At 36.3% G+C, this 20,174-nt stretch overlaps 1 long non-coding RNA gene across 2 annotated transcripts; it reads left to right on the forward strand.

The window, feature by feature from the left end:
- The first annotated feature begins 751 nt into the window (after window positions 1-751).
- Window positions 752-19,962, forward strand: LOC131646228 (uncharacterized). Of its 2 annotated transcripts, none has more exons than XR_009297353.1 (3): window positions 752-1,006; window positions 19,684-19,743; window positions 19,830-19,962. It is a non-coding gene; the product is annotated as an uncharacterized LOC131646228 (long non-coding RNA). The 2 variants fall into 2 exon arrangements; XR_009297352.1 differs by lacking the exon at window positions 752-1,006 and adding an exon at window positions 19,497-19,589.
- The last annotated feature ends 212 nt before the right edge of the window (window positions 19,963-20,174 follow it).

Consider the following 20,174-nt stretch of genomic DNA (forward strand, 5'->3'; position numbering starts at 1 on the left):
AAAACATATACATTTTAAAAATTACATGCACATTTTCTACACTTGGAACAATCATAACAAACATTCATGAAGCAGTTTAAAAAATTGTTAGAGACATAATATAACTTCTTTTTCAAACTTCTTCCCATCTATAAGATAAATAATTATTTTGTTAATTGATCGTTAAGATTTATAATTACAACTTAACATGTTTGAGTTATATCATGCTCTGTGAGAGTCTTTTTCTATTTCTCTTGGTATATGTATATTGTTTCTCTTGGTATATATGTGCGTACGCGCCTGTAAGAATTTTCTATTTCTATTAGTATATGGATATTGTTTCTCTTGGTATATATGTGCGTGCGCGCATGTAAGATTTTTCTTTTTCTCTTGATGCAAAATATATGAATTGTATCTTATAATCTTAATGATGTTGTTTAATATTTTTAACTCTAAAAGCTTTTAATTACTTTTTTAAAATAGTTAGAAAAAAATATGATGATTCATAGTCGATTGTTTGTCTCGGGAGCAACCACGTTGGTGGAGAGTTTTTTTTGGAACTCATCTTCCCATGATTATCAGTGCTTCATATACATATCTACCCACCATCTTGTCAATTATCTTGGCGGATACTCATAGCGATATTGAGGATCCTACAGAGGTTGGTTCATGATAAACCTTTTTATATATTTAATTAATTTGCTTTTTTTTTTACTTATTAATCTACCTGATTTTGTGATTAATGTGCAGAAATTTGTGAAAATAATGAATGCAACGCAGGGTTCCCTAATGGTTGCATCGACCATGCAGATGGTTCTTGGATCCACTGGCGGTTGGCGCCATGTAGTCATGTTGGTTCAGATGTGCATTCAAATACTTATTTTAGATGTTGTAAATACTGAGAATTATTTAGCTAAAAACATCTTTGTATAATCTGTTATATTTTTTTAGGTTTTTGAGTCATCTCTCTACTATTCTCTTAGTTTCTCTATCAGGTTTTGGCCTATATCGGTTCGGTTTTTCCATGGTATAGTCTTATATTTACAACCTATGTTTTCATTCATTTATGAATTAAAATTTCTATAATTCATGTTTTCTTAATTGTGACTTTTAAATCTCAGCTCGTATGATGTGTCGAGATTGGACTACCTGAGATTGTAGTATTACTGATATTCGCGCAGGTTCATTTTTATTCTTACTTTTACTTTATTTCTTTCATATTTCACATGACAACTATATTCTAAATTACTGATGTGTTTTTGAGCAGTATCTTCTTCATAAGGAGAGGAGACCGACATATTTTTATCTTGGATCGCTTTACGGTCATATTCTCAATTCTAGTCGTGTGGACTTATGTCCACATTCTCACTCGTGCTAGAGCTTACAAGCGTTCACTTACATGGACGGATTTACGTACAACAAAATGGGGCAACTGACCCCACCTTTCTAAATACATTTGAATCATTAATCAAATACTTTATTTTTTGACCCCACTAAAAATATGGTCATGCCCCCACATTTTTCATGACGTCGCCGATGAGACATACAAACAATGTTATAAGACAAGCACAAATTAATTAATTTAAACAAATTTTAAATAATTTTTCTATTTATTAGAGTGTTATATTTAATGATGTTACAAAAACTTCCAATACTTTTAAAATATAAAAATACTATGTCTATGCTTACATTATTTCATCCATTGGATTGAATATTTGGTCTTGATGAACATTTATTGTCTATGCTTGCATATGATTTCATCAAGATCAAATTTCCAATCTAATGGGTAGAATTTAATCCTCTTATATCCTATTTAAAAAATGCTCCTACTTGATATATATATATATATATATATATATATATATATATATATATATATATATATATATATATATATATATAAATTAAATATTTATGATAATAAATTTTGACCCCACTTGTTGAAATTTCTAGATTCGTCTCTGTACATGTAAAATCTTTCATTATCTTTTAAGTCTTTAAAACATATACATTTTAAAAATTACATGCACATTTTCTACACTTGGAACAATCATAACAAACATTCATGAAGCAGTTTAAAAAATTGTTAGAGACATAATATAACTTCTTTTTCAAACTTCTTCCCATCTATAAGATAAATAATTATTTTGTTAATTGATCGTTAAGATTTATAATTACAACTTAACATGTTTGAGTTATATCATGCTCTGTGAGAGTCTTTTTCTATTTCTCTTGGTATATGTATATTGTTTCTCTTGGTATATATGTGCGTACGCGCCTGTAAGAATTTTCTATTTCTATTAGTATATGGATATTGTTTCTCTTGGTATATATGTGCGTGCGCGCATGTAAGATTTTTCTTTTTCTCTTGATGCAAAATATATGAATTGTATCTTATAATCTTAATGATGTTGTTTAATATTTTTAACTCTAAAAGCTTTTAATTACTTTTTTAAAATAGTTAGAAAAAAATATGATGATTCATAGTCGATTGTTTGTCTCGGGAGCAACCACGTTGGTGGAGAGTTTTTTTTGGAACTCATCTTCCCATGATTATCAGTGCTTCATATACATATCTACCCACCATCTTGTCAATTATCTTGGCGGATACTCATAGCGATATTGAGGATCCTACAGAGGTTGGTTCATGATAAACCTTTTTATATATTTAATTAATTTGCTTTTTTTTTTACTTATTAATCTACCTGATTTTGTGATTAATGTGCAGAAATTTGTGAAAATAATGAATGCAACACAGGGTTCCCTAATGGTTGCTCCTACTTGATATATATATATATATATATATATATATATATATATATATATATATATATATATATATATATATATATATATATATATATATATTAAATATTTATGATAATTAATTTTGACCCCACTTGTTGAAATTTCTAGATTCGTCTCTGTACATGTAAAATCTTTCATTATCTTTTAAGTCTTTAAAACATATACATTTTAAAAGTTACATGCACATTTTCGACACTTGGAACAATCATAACAAACATTCATGAAGCAGTTTAAAAATTGTTAGAGACATAATATAACTTCTTTTTCAAACTTCTTCCCATCTATAAGATATACAATTATTCTGTTAATTGATCGTTAAGATTTATAATTACAGCTTAACATGTTTGAGTTATATCATGCTTTGTGAGTGTCTTTTTCTATTTCTCTTGGTATATGTATATTGTTTCTCTTGGTATATATGTGTGTAGCGGGGAAAATCTGACATCGAAGCCATGGGATTGACTCGAATCAATATTCCGTTTTGAAATCGCCGCCGTGCTTTATTTTTTCAAAGGAAAAGGGAAAAGAACGTAAAACCCAAAGTTTTGTTTTAAAAAAACAAGAAAGAGAGCTCAGGTTCGGGTGTTGATTATATGAGGGGAAGGTTTAAAGCACCCCTCATATCCGTGGTACTCCACGGGAACCTTTTTGAAAATCTGTGTGTGTGTGTGTGTGCTAAAAAAAGGTTTATTTTATTTTTAAAATAAGCTCGGCAAAGCGTTAAGCTTCGGGCCTACATACCTCCTCGGTGAAATGGAGAAGTCAGAGCTAATGTAGTTCCGCTTTTGGGAAAAACGTTTTAAAAACGAATAAACACTTTGTTGTCGTTAGAGAGAAATACTCAGCCATTGATCTTGAGCATGAGAACAAACAAGTTCTTTGCATCGCAAATGAAAGAAGGGCTCCGACTCGGATAAAATCGACGAGTATGCCACTAGCTCTCTCACGCGGAAAAGATCTCGTTATTATCAATCAATTTCAAAATCGTGGGGTATAACCACTCGTTTCGACAATTAACGGTGTCTAAACTTTTGAAGAAAAACCACTAAGGGCCAAAGATATTTTTAAGAAAAGGTTTTTGAAAAGGTTTGCAAACATAAGAATATTTTGGAAAAAGGGAGAAGATTTTGAAAATTTAAGAAGTTGGAGGAGATGAAGAGGCTAACCTAGTGCATAAAATAAAAGCTAAGGAAAGAAACGGTCTAACCAAATAAGAAGCCAACACTTGACATTAAGAGTCAAGGTAGTTTTCCCATCCTTTGGATTTATCAATACCAACACATTAACATTTGGGGATCCAGATGAACTTATTGTCTTAGCACCACTTTGCATTAAGCACATTAAAGATTCTGACGAAAATCGGGCAGAGTAACGGCTGTTTTTGGGTAAAATCCTTATTTCAATGCCTTGGAATTAACCATCAAGGGCTTTCAAGGAAATACTTGCACACATAAACATACAACAGAACAATGCCAGACAGACAGAACAATCACAGGATAGTAATAGAATGAGTCCAGAGGTACTAGGTCCATAAGTCCGAATCTCCAAATTGCTAGGGATAGTAACCGATAGTCCAAAGAGAACCTTATGTATTTTTTAGATTTTGGTTATTTATTAGTGTTTTAGCAAGAAAAGTAGATTATGGTCCAAGTGGACAAAGAAAAATGACGGAAGCATAAACATATGTCCAAGTGGACAAAGGGAAAATGACGGAAAGTAAATATGATGAAATGATAAAGTAAAACGATAAAGCGAGAAATATAAAGAGCGGTAATATAAAGAGCGGTAATATAAAGAGCGGTATAGTAAAGGTGCGGAAATTAAAGTTAGTTGTTAAATGTTAAAGATAACCATCTTGAAACTTGTCAAGTATGTTATCAAAGTTAGTAGGAGATCGATGGTGAGTGAATGATGTACTCGGATTTAAATTCAATGGGGTTTATCAGAAGCTTGATAAAATCATAGCGACTACACGATAAAACCTCCACAAGTCTTAAATCAACCGCATACAATTCTCTTCCATATTTGATCTTTTTTATTCGGGACACGAAATATTGCGCTATGTTAAGCAGATCGCCAAGTGATTTATGTAGAAATCACCCTACAACGAGGCCGGTCAAAACTTTATGTGCTAATGCATGCGAGAAGAACGATATGTAGATCGTTTTCCGAAAGCAATACCGCACGAAAAGAAAAAATGGTGAGTGATCTAGTCTTCACCAAGAATCCATAAGAATTCTCAAGGCATTAAGACTTTCATCGACCAAAATAAAAAGAAGTAAAAGATGGAACCACATTAAAAGCTCCTTTCATCCATAATTTCAATCACTTAATATTGCGGATTTGGATTCTCATCCTATCAACGCCCTAAGTCCATTGAAATTAGAGAGAAATTAGGCCTCTAACTTGTGATTCAAAGAAAATATCAAAAGAATGGAGTAGAAGATGAGTTAGAACCAAAAACAAGTCAAAAAACCACAAAAAAAAGCATTCTGCCCAGTGTAAATCGATTTGCACAGAGTGTAAATCGATTTACATAACTCTGTTTTCAAAATCTGCGCAGTTTTCAGTTATGTAAATCGATTTGCACAAGATGTAAATCGATTTGCACAACACAGTTTTCAAAAAAACAGCAAATCAAGAGAAGAAAACTTGTTTAAACATAAAACCAAACACCTTGTGATCTTGGATCAATTTGTGCACGAAAATGTATCAATTAAGCAAGCAAATCTCATCAATATAGCACCAAAGGTGCATCAAGCATAAACAACCATGGATCACATCTTGAATCATGTAAAGGATCTAGAATTTTACCAAATCTTCACAAAATTTGAATCTTCTTCAAGAACACACAACCACAAGCCTTGATCTCTCACAATTGATGAAGAAACTAGTGTTTATGTTGAGGTTTAGCTCTAAATTAGTGAGGTTCAAGATGTAACTCACTAATTTGTGTGGAAGAAAAAGAGCTTTGAGTGAGGGGTTTGGAAGAGATGAGGAGAGAATTTGCAATAAGTTTCTTGGCTATCAAAGCTTGAAAAATGAGGAGGGGAATGCCTCAATTTATAGCACTTAGGCTTGGGAAATTTTGCGGCTTGGAGTTAGGATTGGAAAATAGAATTAGGCTTGGAAAAGTGATTTGGAGCCAAAAATGAAATTCAATGGTCTTGATGCAATCACATGAGGGTTCATGATTAGATGATGTAGGAAATCAAATGTGAGAACTAAGTCATGCTTCCCATGCTTGCAAATGATGTCAACACTTCAATAAGCTGAAATTTGCCTTCATTTTTTCAAATTCGTGCTGGTGCAATCGATTTGCACATTATGCAAATCTATTTACATGGCTGAAAAAGGCAAAATCTGGGGCAAAAATAGTTATGCAAATCGATTGTTGTCTTATGCAAATCGATTTGCACTGATGGCAGAAGCAAATCTGGTGCAGAAACAGTTGTGTAAATCGATTTACACCTTATGCAAATCGATTTGCACAGTGAAAATGTTGAAAAATGCTCCTTTGATGGATATTTTGACTTGGTACCTACAAAACACAAACAAACAAGAGCACAAGGCAATATTTTTGGTATTTTGATTAGTAAAGCAATATATACAAACTAAAACATGGGTGCTCGACGATTCCTTTGCAGATGAATTGAGCACAACATTGCAAGTAGAGATCTAGGTTAAAACTTCTTGATTGATGATTGGTATGCAAATGATGTGTGATCTTAGGGTCAAAAATTGGGGTATGACAATGTGCGTACGCGCCTGTAAGAATTTTCTATTTCTCTTAGTATATGGATATTGTTTCTCTTGGTATAAATGTACGTGCGCGCCTGTAAGATTTTTCTTTTTCTCTTGATGCAAAATTATGAATTGTATCTTGTAATTTTAATGATGTTTTTTTAATATTTTTAACTCTAAAAGCTTTTAATTACTTTTTTTTTAAATAGTTAGAAAAAGTTATGATGATTCATAGTCTATTGTTTGTCTCGGGAGCAACCACGTTGGTAGAGAGTGTTTTTGGAACTCGTCTTCCCATGATCATCGGTGCTTCATATACATATCTACCCACCATCTTGTCAATTATCTTGGCGGATACTCATAGCGATATTGAGGATCCTACAGAGGTTGGTTCATGATAAACCATTTTATATATTTAATTAATTTGCTTTTTTTTTTACTTATTAATCTATCTGATTTTGTGATTAATGTGCAAAAATTTGTGAAAATATTGAATGCAACACAGGGTTCCCTAATGGTTGCATCGACCATGCAGATGGTTCTTGGATCCACTGGCGGTTGGCGCCATGTAGTCCGGTTGGTTCAGATGTTGTTTACCTAGAAAAAGGGTAAACAAGCGCTAGTTTCCTTTTTAAAGGTTACTTTTGCGGAATCAACTAGAATATTCCAGGACTAATTGCTTTAATTTGTTTATTACGTGTATCTTGTTTGTATTAAATGCAGCAGTAACTTTAAGGTAAAAGTAAACACTGAAATTAAAGGCTTTAGAATAACTAAAAGCAATAGAAAGCAGTAAATGTGCACTGAAAATGAATTATAACATTAAATGATTGCATAAATTAAACTGGTACGTATACGTACATTCCAAAGTTGCACTCGTCACTCATTATTGCACAGAGATTTGAGTATACTTGTGTTTTGTAGAAAATGTGGACCCTAAACTGTTCCTATTGAACTTGCTTAAATAGTAAAAATAAATAACTACTACTAACGGCCGACTGATTATCAGCTAACACGTGTCTTCGACATGCAATATCTTCAACTGTGAGGCTTCCACGCGTCCTATGAAAACTGCTAGAAAACTGCTTGAAACTGCTCCTTTTGACTTCTGATGCCCTCCGACTTCAGAGCTATACTTAGACAAAACGCCTAAGCCTTTTTTGTTTGTTCTAGTCGAACATGCATGGTACATTGGTTCTAGTCGAACATGCATGGTACATTGACTAATTATAGTCGAACCTTGGCAATGATCATCTATTAATAGTCGAACGTCAGTCTTGACTAAACAAAACTATTTAATCAGACTTTTTCACCTTAGATTCTTTAATAATCTTACCTGTTTTAGAGATCACTTTCCATTATTTAGCATGTCGAAATCCTAGGGTAACAAATTGCCCCCCAAGCGACTTCTTTCGACTGACTTCAGGAAAGAGAAAAATGGCGTTTCAGTTCTTTCTTAGGTTTCGACTTTTGTTCTCTTTTGACGCCATGATTACTTTGCACATCCCTAGGCACTAATTATTACCTAAATCTTAGGTATTGGGCTATAACTGCTCCCCACTTTCTAAAAACCAGTTTCCTAAGCGTTTCTTTGACATGACCTTTGATTTCAACAACTTCTTTTTGCACGATTTTGCTGATGTCACTACAGCCTTATATATATGTGTAAGTTTCTTCTCCTTTTTTCTTTCTTTCTTCTCATTTCCTTCTCTTCTCAAACGTTTCAGAAAAAAACTCTCTTCTTCTCTAACCTTCAAACTATTTTCTTCTCTTCTTCCATACACAACAATGGCTGCAAACGCAAACAACACTATCAATGCCAACACCACTGTTTACGCCACAGGTTCAAACCCTTTGGGGGTGATTATATCCCGTGAAGAGGAAGAACAAGGGTTGGATTTTGTTCCTCAACCCAACATCACAGAAGCCAAAGCCATTATTTGGCAAAACCAGATGTTAATCCCTTTCCAAATCACTGATAAACTAATGGCTTTCTCAGGGCCATTACCAGATCATCATTCTCATCCAGAACAAACCGCTGGTTTCTTTCCTTGTTGTCAAACCACCATGCCTGTGGCTTTTGCCAAACCGCGTCCTCTCGACTTAAAGTTTATGGACCCTACACTTAGGGTGTTTCGTTCGACCCCAGCTCCTGGCAACAAGGAGTATTTGGCTTGGCTTAACAAAGTCCCGACGAAGAAGTAACAAAGATGGGAAGAATTGGGCATCTTCGACGCCATACAATTATCCAGAACTTGTCATAGGGTTTGTCCTCCAATGCTACTTGCATCAATATTTTTCTGGGAAGGTTCGACCAACACCTTCCACTTTCCTTGTGGAATGATGACTCCCACTCTCTTCGACGTGGCTGCCATCACATGGCTTTCGCCTTTGGGTGAGCTCTTCGACCCAACTCTTCCAACAGAAATGAATTTCAACTTCACCAACGCTACCATCACCAAATATATGCAAGATCATTATGACAAGTCGACAGAAGAAGTCTCTGACGAAGAGCATGTTGCCTTCCTCACCTACTGGCTCTCATATTATCTGTTTTGTCCAGGATCAATTCAGATTGCTAAAGCCTACATACCGTTGGCTATCCAGATTCATGAAGGTCGAAAGGTCTCTTTAGGTAAGCTTCTCCTTGCTTATCTTTACCACACCTTAGGTATAGCATCTTTAAGGATCAAACGCCTTCATGAAACCCCAAAATAACTCTCTCTGTCGGGACCTTATTGGCTCTTGCAACACTGGCTGAATGCTACCTTCGAGTTACAGATTGGCTATATTGTCTCTCGATCTGTTCTAGAGGTCATGTATGACAGGAGAGTCGAAGGTGTCAAACTTGCTTTCCAAACCCCTCAAGACGAATCCAACAGGCCTAACCTCATTAAGTATGTGAAGGTATTTTCTGAATGCAAGACATTCATTGCTTCCATGGCTCCTTTCTCCAATCGATGCTTTGGGCCTACTTGGTTTAAAGCTGTATTCCCTGGGAACACTCCAACCCTTCGAGCTCAATTGAATGCTATTTGGGCTGCTTTTCTGACCCCAACGCTTCTCTCTCATCGCATTGAGTCGACCGGTAAGTGTTATGGGTTTGTAAGTTATCAACCAAATTTGGTCTCTCGACAATTTGGTTTGAGTCAAATGCTGCCCAAAAGCTTGTATTCCATTGATGGTGACATCTGTTACTCCGGTCGACCGTTCACAGCTCGTCAACATCTCGACTGTTTAAAATTTCACAACAAATAATCTTTGGAACACCCAACTTTTACCTTCCAAAACTCCTACTTCACAACTAAAGAATTCAGTGAGTGGTGGTCTGAATATTATCAGCTGTTTGATGGAGATTCTTTTATCAAGAAATTGAATACTGCTTCGACAAGTTGGAGGATCAACTTACTATAAGTAAGTTTTTACATCTAGTTTCATTTTCTTCATTATCAATAGCAATGTTCTAACCTCAATTTTAGACCTTTCAGGACCTGATCCTACCAATCAAGTCGAAGTCCCTGTTCCTAAACCAGGTCGAAAGCGTCCTAGTACGTCGAACACCACCACCACCAAGAAAAACAAAACCATTAGAAAGTGAAATTACTTCCTTAACCCTTGTTAATTGTTATTTTACTTTATTTAGCTGCTAGTCTCTGCTGACTCCGATGAAACTACTTCTCCACCAAATCAAGAAAGTGAAATTTTTTCACGACCCCCGCTTCTGACTCCATCAAAGAAACGGAAGGTTGTTAAAAACATTCCCAAAGTAGTTGTCAAACCTCAAACAGCTCCAACAATCTCCTCTTCGTCTCAAATTCCTCCTGAGGTAACTTAACATTCTCTTTCAATATATTCCTCTTTTGACAGATTGTTTTCTAACACTTTCTTCTGAATAGAATGCCCCAACTGTCGACCATATTCAGGAGAAGGTTGTCGAAGTTGCTGAAAAATTTACTGAGGTTGCTCCTGACTCTAACCTTTTTAGCCCTCAAAGGACTGATGCTTTTGGGAGCACCACTGATTCAGCTAACACTCCAGGTCGAAGTCGAACAGAGCCCAAAAACAATCCTATCATTGAACAAGCTCAACTTGCAAATGTTAAAGCTGCTGATCAAGCCTCTCGTTTAGAGCAAAATATCAATTCCCAATCCCAACAACATCCTACTGTTGATGATACCAACTCCAACAGTTCTCTTAGTCAAGAGGAGATTTTAGACTTGAAGAAGACTAATCCTCTAGAAGCTCTCTTTCGACTTCAGAAACTGCGACCAAGTTCTCTTGATGTTCCTGTCCAGTCGACCAACCCTGATGCTGAGATTGATGCTTCTCTTGTCGAAGCTATATGCCAGCTAAAGGCCCATCTGAACGAACCTGAGTTTCTTGCTGTTCTTGAGAGTTCTGAACATCTTGGTGGAGAAATTCGCAAGCTACTAGACTTACTAATCAAAGCTTCTCTTCTAGCAGTTGTTGTTCAATTCTTCTTTGATTTTGAGGCATTCTTCGACCAGCTCTGGAGGGACCTTATGACAAAGAAAAACATCACTCGACAGGCAAAGAACAAAGAGCGTGAAATGGAGAGGGAATGGGATGCCAGTGCAGCTTCGACCAAAAAGGTTGAAGAATTTCAGGAGAAAACTTTAAATTTTTCTGACAAGAAGGGAGAGATCGACAACAAGATTGCTGACTACAAGGCCCAAATTGATGCTCTCAACAAGAAAATTCAAGATCTTGAACAAGAGAAAATCACTTTGGCTCAAACTGAGGAAATCCTTTCGCCTGAAACTATTAACCAAGATGTTTTGAAAGGACTTGGTCATGGTGAAAATGCCCTCAAATTGGAAAGCAACATTCGACAACTTAGACAAAATTTGTCTCGATTGGACTCGAAAATTGACTTTGAGTCAGCCAAGCTAGCCTATTTTAGGAACAACTTTCCAACTTTGTAATTCGTTTTCGACTAGCGGGCTATATTTTTGTAATGACTGTCAACGTACTTTATAAGGAACTTTTTGTAATGGTTGGCCAAGTTTTGGCCATTTTAATGTAATCTCTTAGTTTTATTCTATTATGCGAATTTCTTGAAGTATAGGTTTATATTTTTTCAAATATTTACCATTTATCCTCAAGATTCGACCATCTAAATTTAGTTCTTCAATTTCATACGCGTTGTTTGAAAACACTTGCAAAATTTTAAACGGTCCTTCCCAACTTGGGGACCATTTACCCAATGACTTATTCCTTTGATCCATTGGTAGAATAACTTTCCACACATAATCACCCACCATGAATGCTTTTTCTTTTACTTTCTTGTTGTAAGCTTTCGCCACTTTTTTCTTTTGTCTTATTAACCTATCCAACGCTATTAGTCGTTCTTCGTCTAACTCTACCAATTCGTCTAACATCATACTCTAGTATTCATCTGACGAAAGATTGTTTTGTCGTTGAATTCTAGCTGACTGTAGATGAATTTCTGCAGGCAACACAACATCATGCCCAAAAGTCAAACGAAATGGGGTAGTATTTATTGCTTCCTTTGGTGACGTTCGACAAACCCAAAGGATTTGGTCGAGCGTTTGATGCCAATTTCTTGGCTTTCTCCCTACATGCTTCTTTATTAAATTTATAATAACTTTATTAGCAGCTTCGACTTGACCATTAGCCTGAGGGTAATACGGAGTGGATGTTAGCAATTTAAATCCTGTTTTTGCTGCAAAAGCTTGCATCTTTCGACCAATAAAGACCGATCCCTGATCAGTAATGATAGTTTCTGGAATTCCATATCTGTAAATAATGTGTTTTTGTATAAAACTAATCACTGCTTCTTGATCAGCATTATTCCTACTAAAATGAATCTTTGTTGTTTAGAAGATGCAGGTTTGATTTCTCCTATTAAATCCAAAGCCCATCCTCCAAAAGGCCAAGGTTTGACAATGGCATGCAATTCACTGGCTGTAACATGTTGAATGCCTGCAAATTTCTGGCACTCTTGGCACCCTCTTGCATATTCAATACAATCTTTTAACATTGTCGGCCAATATAAACCTTGTCTAAACAACAACCACTTCATCTTATGGCCTGACTGATGAGCTCCACAAACACCACTATGAACCTCTGACACAGCCAAATATGCTTCAGCTTCACTTAAGCATCTCAACAATATGCCTTCGGCCGTTTTCTTGTATAAATCATTTCCTAATATCACATAGTTTAGAGCTCTGCACCTAATCTTTCGCTCAGTTCCTCCGACTGGATTACTTAGGTATTGGACCAATGGGTTTCTCCAATCAGAAATTGTCATATTGTCAATGGCAAAAATTTCCAAGGCATGCCAATTTTCACTTTCAACTTTGTCTTCTAGCCCCCCAAGTTTTGACGTCGACAATTGACCCAATTTGTCTAACACTGCAGGAGTTTCTTTCTCTTTGATATCGACCATATCTTCTAACTTATTTTTAGAAACTCTATAGCCAGAAGCAATATGTGCCAATTCATTGGCAATGTAATTCTCAGATCTTGGTACATGCAAGATCTCGACATGTTCAAATTTCTCTAACAACCGTACCACTATTGCATAGTATACTATTAAATTTTCTTTAATGCATTTATATTTTTTCTTGATTTGTCGAATCACAAGTTCAGAGTCACCTCGAATTTCAACTCGCTTCGCCCCCAAATCTATTAGGGCTTTTAAACCTGTTATTAAGGCCTCGTATTCGACTTCGTTATTAGAACATACATCTTTCATTCTATAGTGGAACTTGGTTGGAAATCCTTGAGGAGAAACGATTAAGACTCCAATTCCCGATCCATTTTTGTGACTAGAACCATCAAAAAACAACTTCCAGTTAGTGTGATCGACTAAATTTGCAGATAGCTCAACTAACCCATGTTCGACTATAAAATCAGCCACAACTTGTCCTTTCATAGCTTTTAAAGGAACATATATTAAGGAAAATTCAGTTAGCGCTAAGGCCCATTTACCAATTCGACTATGCAAAATTGGTTTGGACAACATATGTTTAATAACATCAAAGTGAGAAGACACATACACATCAACAGGCTTTATATATTGCTTAAGTTTATTACATGAGAAGTACAAGCATAAACATAATTTTTCAATATCATTATACCTAGTTTCAGCATCCATTAAGGTTCGACTTAGATAATATATAGCTCTTTCGACGCCATTATCATCCTCTTGGGCTAACATACTCTCATTTGTCGAACCTGATGCAGCTATGTACAATTTCATATTTTTTGTCCTATTGGGGGGGTAACAAAATAGGAGGCTTAGTTAAATAAGCTTTTATTTGGTCGAACGCCTGTTGATGTTCTTTCTCCCATTTGAATTGATCTTGATTCTTGAGCTTCACAAGTGGTGAAAAAATCTTCGTTTTGCCACTTAGATTTGAAATAAATCTCCTCAAGAAATTAATTTTCCCCAACAATGACTGGAGTTGTTTCTTTGTTTCTGGCGCCTTTGGCTCCAAGATTGCTTTCGTCTTGTTCTGGTTTATCTCAATACCTTTCTTGTGGACCACGAAGCCCAGGAAATCCACTGCATGGACACCAAAAGCACATTTTAAAGGATTCATTTTGAGTCCATATTTTCTCATTCGTTCAAAAGACTGTCGAAGATGGTCTAAGTGACCATTTTTAGAGTTAGATTTTATTACAATATCATTGATATAAACCTGCATAAACTTGTCAATAAAATCATGAAACATGGAATTCATAGCTCGTTGGTATGTAGCTCCAGCATTTTTTAAACCAAAAGGCATTACTACCCATTCATAAGTTCCGAAAGCACCTGGGCATCGAAACGCCGCCTTAGGTACATCTTCGTCAGCTATAAAAATTTGGTTATAACCTAAATATCCATCTAATAAACTGAGATATTCAAATCCGGCTGCGGAATCGACTAACATTTCAGCAACAGGCATGGGATATTCATCTTTAGGGGTAGCCTTCTTTAAATCTCTGAAATCTATGCATATACGAAGGCTACAATTTTTCTTTATTATGGGCACTATATTAGCTAACCATTCGACATACCTCGCAGTTCGAATAAACTTGCTTTTCAGCAATCTTTCAATTTCTACTTTGATTTTTTCCATAACCTCTGGCGCAAATCTTATAGGAAGATGCTTGATAGGTTTCTTTCCTGGGTTTAAAGGTAATTGATGTTCTACCACGCTTCGACTTAAACCAGGCATTTCATTGTAATCCCATGTGAAACAATCTTTGTATTCTTTCAAAAGTCGAATCAACTTGGTCTTTAGATCACTTGTAAGTTTTGTACTTACATAAGTAGGCCTTTTAGTGACTCCATCACCTAAGTCAATTTCCTCAAGAGGATCTTGAGCCTGCATTCTTTTTACTGATCCTAATGGATCCATTTTGAAACCTAAAGGTTCGTCATCGTATATTCCATCAAGTCGTTCGACCTGGTGATCGACTTCTTGATTGTTTTCATTTTTTACCATCATGGCCTCAATAGCCATATTTTTCTCTAGTTCGGCTTCTAAAGCCGTTTTTTCTTTGTTTTCGCCCAAATAAGCCGTTATTCGAGCCAGGTATTCTGACTCAGTGGTCATCATCTTTTACTGTTGTCCTCTGCTCTGGAGGACTTTCATGATTCAATGGTTCATTAGGATCTTCCTTATTCCAAATGAAACCATAATTTGGGTCCAAGTTCAGATACTTAGACACACTTTCATCAGAAGAATTCACCTCTTCTGCTTTGTAGCAAGGGGCTACATTTGCTAGATGCTGGTCGAAGTGCCTGCGACCACTCTCAGTTTTGTAATAGCTTTGGTCAGCTTCAACATTTTTGACTATCCCATCTGGCCTCCAAATGGCCACACGCTGATGCAAAGTAGAGGGAACTGCCCCTATGCCATGGATCCATTCTCGACCTAGAAGTAACTTGAAATTAGCTTGAGATGCAATCACCATAAAGATGGTTTACCTGACAGTCGAACCAACAACCAATTTCACCTGAATCACTCCAAGTATTCCACTTGTTTTGCCCTCATAGTTAGACAACACCATATTGTGGGGCCTTAAATCTTTATCAGATTTACCCACTTTCTGAAGTGAAGAATAAGGCATTAAATTCACAGCAGCCCCACCATCGACAAACACTTTGTTTATTGGAACACCATCCACTTTTGCCCTTATGAATAAAGCCTTCAAATGATACATCATTCCTCGACCTGGCTTCTCAAACACAGCCTTTTGTTCCTCCACTACTCCTTTTCCCATTACATAGTAACAAACAGGCGTTTCTTCCACATGTTCGTCTGGAAGAAAATCATCTTCATTCTCAGATACCTCAGATACTCTGTCGAACTCTGCTAGAAGTATAGATACAATTCCACAGTCAATTAACAACTCATCTGACTCTATGTCAAAGTTGTCGTCGACCTCTTCGTCCGACAGTGGAGAATATTCAGGCTCTTTTCCTGTATTGAGAGCCGGAGCATCATCGTCAACTAATTCTTTAATGAGTTTCTTTCCCAGGATCATTCCTACAGCTAGTCTCTCATTCGCCACTTTGGCCTGTTCTTCAATCAATCTCCTTTGAAAGGGTTTTGGCTGATAGTGAGAAAAACCTGCCTGCATCATCTTTGAACTTTCCTGTCCATTCTTATGGCTTCTTTGGTAACTCCTCCACTGCGTTCGAGTCATAGGATTCTTTCCTTTGTAGTTTGGAGATATGTAATCTTTCATCTTAGATCCACTATCAGTCCAGCAGCCTTCAGCATTTGCTCCAGTACCTTGGATCTGCCATTCTGGACGTTTACCTCCTCTGAAGTTAATGGGTTTCACCCACTTATCCTCAGGGACATCCGTCTTGGGTCGAAAAGTCTTTGGCTTTTCGAACAGCTTCCTGTATTCTCCAGCCCTTCGACCATTGTTCTCTCCTGTATACATGAACTGACGATTCTTTCCTCGACGAGGGTCGAACCTCACTCTGTTTGCAGCATCAACATTGAAAACAGCATCACATCTTGGACACAATCCAACTTGAGAGTTGTTGTTGTGACACCTCTCAAGGAATTTCAGAAGGCTTTCTCTTGGTTCAGGATAGACCATGTCCAAGACTTTTCCATCAGTAGCACCGTCTTGCTTTCCGCCGAAACCATCAGTAGTCTCGACCATCATCACATCAGCATGCTCAGTATAGTGAGCCTCTTCGACTTGCAAGGGATCAGTATCAACTTGCATTGATGACTTTGGCTTTTCTCCAAACTGTAACCTTCCTTCTTTCAAAGCTTTCTGCACCAAATCCCTGAAAAGGACACATTGAGAAGTCTTACGATCCAAGAAATTATGAAATTTACAAAATCCTCTTTTTTACTTTTGTTCAAGAGGAGGATTTTTAAGTCTTGGGAGTACTATGATTTTCCCATCAGTAACCAACAAATCAAATATCTCATCACATTTTGTTATATCAAATGAATACGTTTTACTAGAAAAATTTTCATTTTTACTTTCGATCGGGTTTTTTTCTTTTGAGGGCTTGAGTAATTTACAAATATATGGTGGTCCTGGCTTCAATTCAGCCACATTTACTTCTCCCTCTTCGTATTCACTATCACTATCAGAGTCGAACTCATTTTTAGTAACATAGCTATCTTTTCTTTCTTATGATATTTACTAACTCTGGCTTTTCAGCTTTTAGCCTTTCGACTTGGCGTACTCTGTCTGCCAGTTGTGCCATATCTCTCAAATGTTGGGTGTCTAATTTCTTCCTTATGGAATAATCTAACCCACCTGCAGCCATTTCGACTAACTCATGCTCAGGAATTTGTGTGAAACATCTAGCTTTCAATAACCTAAAACGGTTTAAATAGTCATTGACTGTTTCTGTACCCTTTCGCCTAACTCCAGCTAATTCTTTCAAACTAATCTTTGACTGTCCCATATAAAATTGCTCATGGAACAATCGTTCTAACTGGTTCCATGAAAACAAAGATTGTGGAGGTAAGGTCGTGAACCAAGTAAACGCATTTTTTGTTAAAGAACTTGGGAAATATTTCATCTTTAAATTCTCATTGTTTGCTAATTCTCCAGCCTCTGTCTGGAACCTAGCAATATGTTCGACTGTCGACTCGCCAGTCTCACCAGCAAATTTGGTAAATTTTGGGATTTTCCAACCCCTAGGCAATTCTGTTTGCCTTACATATTCTGACAATGGGGAAAAAATTTTGGTCTGTGCAAACCTACATTTATTCCATTCTGAACTATGATTTGTTCGACTACATTCGAGATATTATTGTGTCCAACATTGACATCTTGCTGGATATTTCTAAGAACCTGATCAGCATCTTGATGCCGTTGTACTACTCTAGGGATTTCTTGTTCAATTTGGTCCCCATGCCTTGTAGGTTCGACTCCTCTGACATTCGACCCTTGGGTAGTCGAAAGGTTTGGTTATGGGGGCGCTCCAAAGAAGTCTGCTATTCTAGCCATTTGCCCAGCTAATATGTCATAACTTTGGTTCGTGTTGTTTATCATGGGAGTAAAAACAGTTCCCATTTGTTGAGTAAGAGCATTCACCATTTCATGATTACTTTCGTCTATTTGTTGTCGAATTGACAACATTGAGGTAGTACTTAAAGATGGCAAAGCCTGGTGATTATAACCTATGCCCATAGGTCGACCCCCTGGATTTGATGTGCTTGTTGCCATCATGTTGTCGGAATATAATGAAGGATTTGTGTGTAAACCTTGCATCATAGACGTAGGCATTCCAAACTGAGGGTTAAAACCTGGTGGAGGTAGCATTTCGTGAAACGGCGGTCGTAATGGGTTAAACGGTGACTGTACATTCATTGGTGATGATACCAATGTTGCTGCCGTCGATCCGCCAGTATTTGTCGTTCTAACTGGGGATGAATTTGCGGCATTTTGTGGTGTTGTTCCAGTTATAACAACTCCTTGATTTCCAGAAAGGTCAGAATCATTTGTATTAACTTCAGCCATGTTAGTTAATTTCCGACCACTTCTTAGTATCATGCATAACTATTACACTGACAAATAAAACAAAATAGCAATTGACGAGTCCCACTGGGCGTGCCAATTTGTTTACTCAGAAAAATGGTAAACAAGCGCTAGTTTCCTTTTTAAAGGTTACTTTTGCGGAATCAACTAGAATATTCCAGGACTAATTGCTTTAATTTATTTATTACGTATATCTGGTTTGTATTAAATGCAGCAGTAACTTTAAAGTAAAAATAAACACTGAAATTAAAGCCTTTAGAATAACTAAAAGCAATAGAAACAGTAAATGTGCACTGAAAATGAAATATAACATAAAATGATTGCATAAATTAAACTGGTACGCATACGTACATTCCAAAGTTGCACTCGTCACTCATTATTGCACAGAGATTTGAGTTTACTTGTGTTTTGTAGAAAATGCGGACCCTAAACTGTTCCTATTGAACTTGCTTAAATAGTAAAAATAAATAACTACTACTAACGGTCGACTGATTATCAGCCAACACGTGTCTTCGACATGCAATATCTTCAACTGTGAGGCTTCCACGTGTCCTATGAAAACTGCTAGAAAACTGCTTGAAACTGCTCCTTTTGACTTCTCATGCCCTCCGACTTCAGAGCTATACTTAGACAAAACGCCTAAGTCTTTTCTGTTTGTTCTAGTCGAACATGCATGGTACATTGGTTCTAGTCGAACATGCATGGTACAGTGACTAATTATAGTCGAACCTTGGCAATGATCATCTATTAATAGTCGAACGTCAGTCTTGACTAAACAAAACTATTTAATCAGACTTTTTCGCCTTAGATTCTTTAATAATCTTACCTGTTTTAGAGATCACTTGCCATTATTTAGCAAGTCGAAATCCTAGGGTAACAGATGTGCATTCAAATACTTATTTTAGATGTTGTAAATATTGAGAATTATTTAGCTAAAAACATCTTTGTATAATCTGTTATATTTTTTTAGGATTTTGAGTCCTCTCTCTACTATTCTCTTAGTTTCTCTATCAGGTTTTGGCATATATCGGTTCGGTTTTTCCATGGTATAGTCTTATATATACAACCTATGTTTTCATTCATTTATGAATTAAAATTTCTATAATTCATGTTTTCTTAATTGTGACTTTTAAATCTCAGCTCGTATGATGTGTCGAGATTGGACTACCTGAGCTTGTAGTATTACTGATATTCACGCAGGTTCATTTTTATTCTTACTTTTACTTTATTTCTTTCATATTTCACATGACAACTATATTCTAAAGTACTGATGTGTTTTTGAGCAGTATCTTCCTCATAAGGAGAGGAGACCGACATATTTTTATCTTGGATCGCTTTACGGTCATATTCTCAATTCTAGTCGTGTGGACTTATGTCCACATTCTCACTCGTGCTAGAGCTTACAAGCGTTCACGTACATGGACGGATTTCCGTACAACAAAATGGGGCAACTGACCCCACCTTTCTAAATACATTTGAATCATTAATCAAATATTTTATTTTTTGACCCCACTAAAAATATGGTCATGCCCCCACATTTTTCATGACGTCACCGATGAGACATACAAACAATGTTATAAGACAAGCACAAATTAATTAATTTAAACAAATTTTACATAATTTTTTTATTA

Source organism: Vicia villosa, linkage group LG2 (assembly GCF_029867415.1).
Source record: "Vicia villosa cultivar HV-30 ecotype Madison, WI linkage group LG2, Vvil1.0, whole genome shotgun sequence".
Taxonomy (NCBI): domain Eukaryota; kingdom Viridiplantae; phylum Streptophyta; class Magnoliopsida; order Fabales; family Fabaceae; genus Vicia; species Vicia villosa.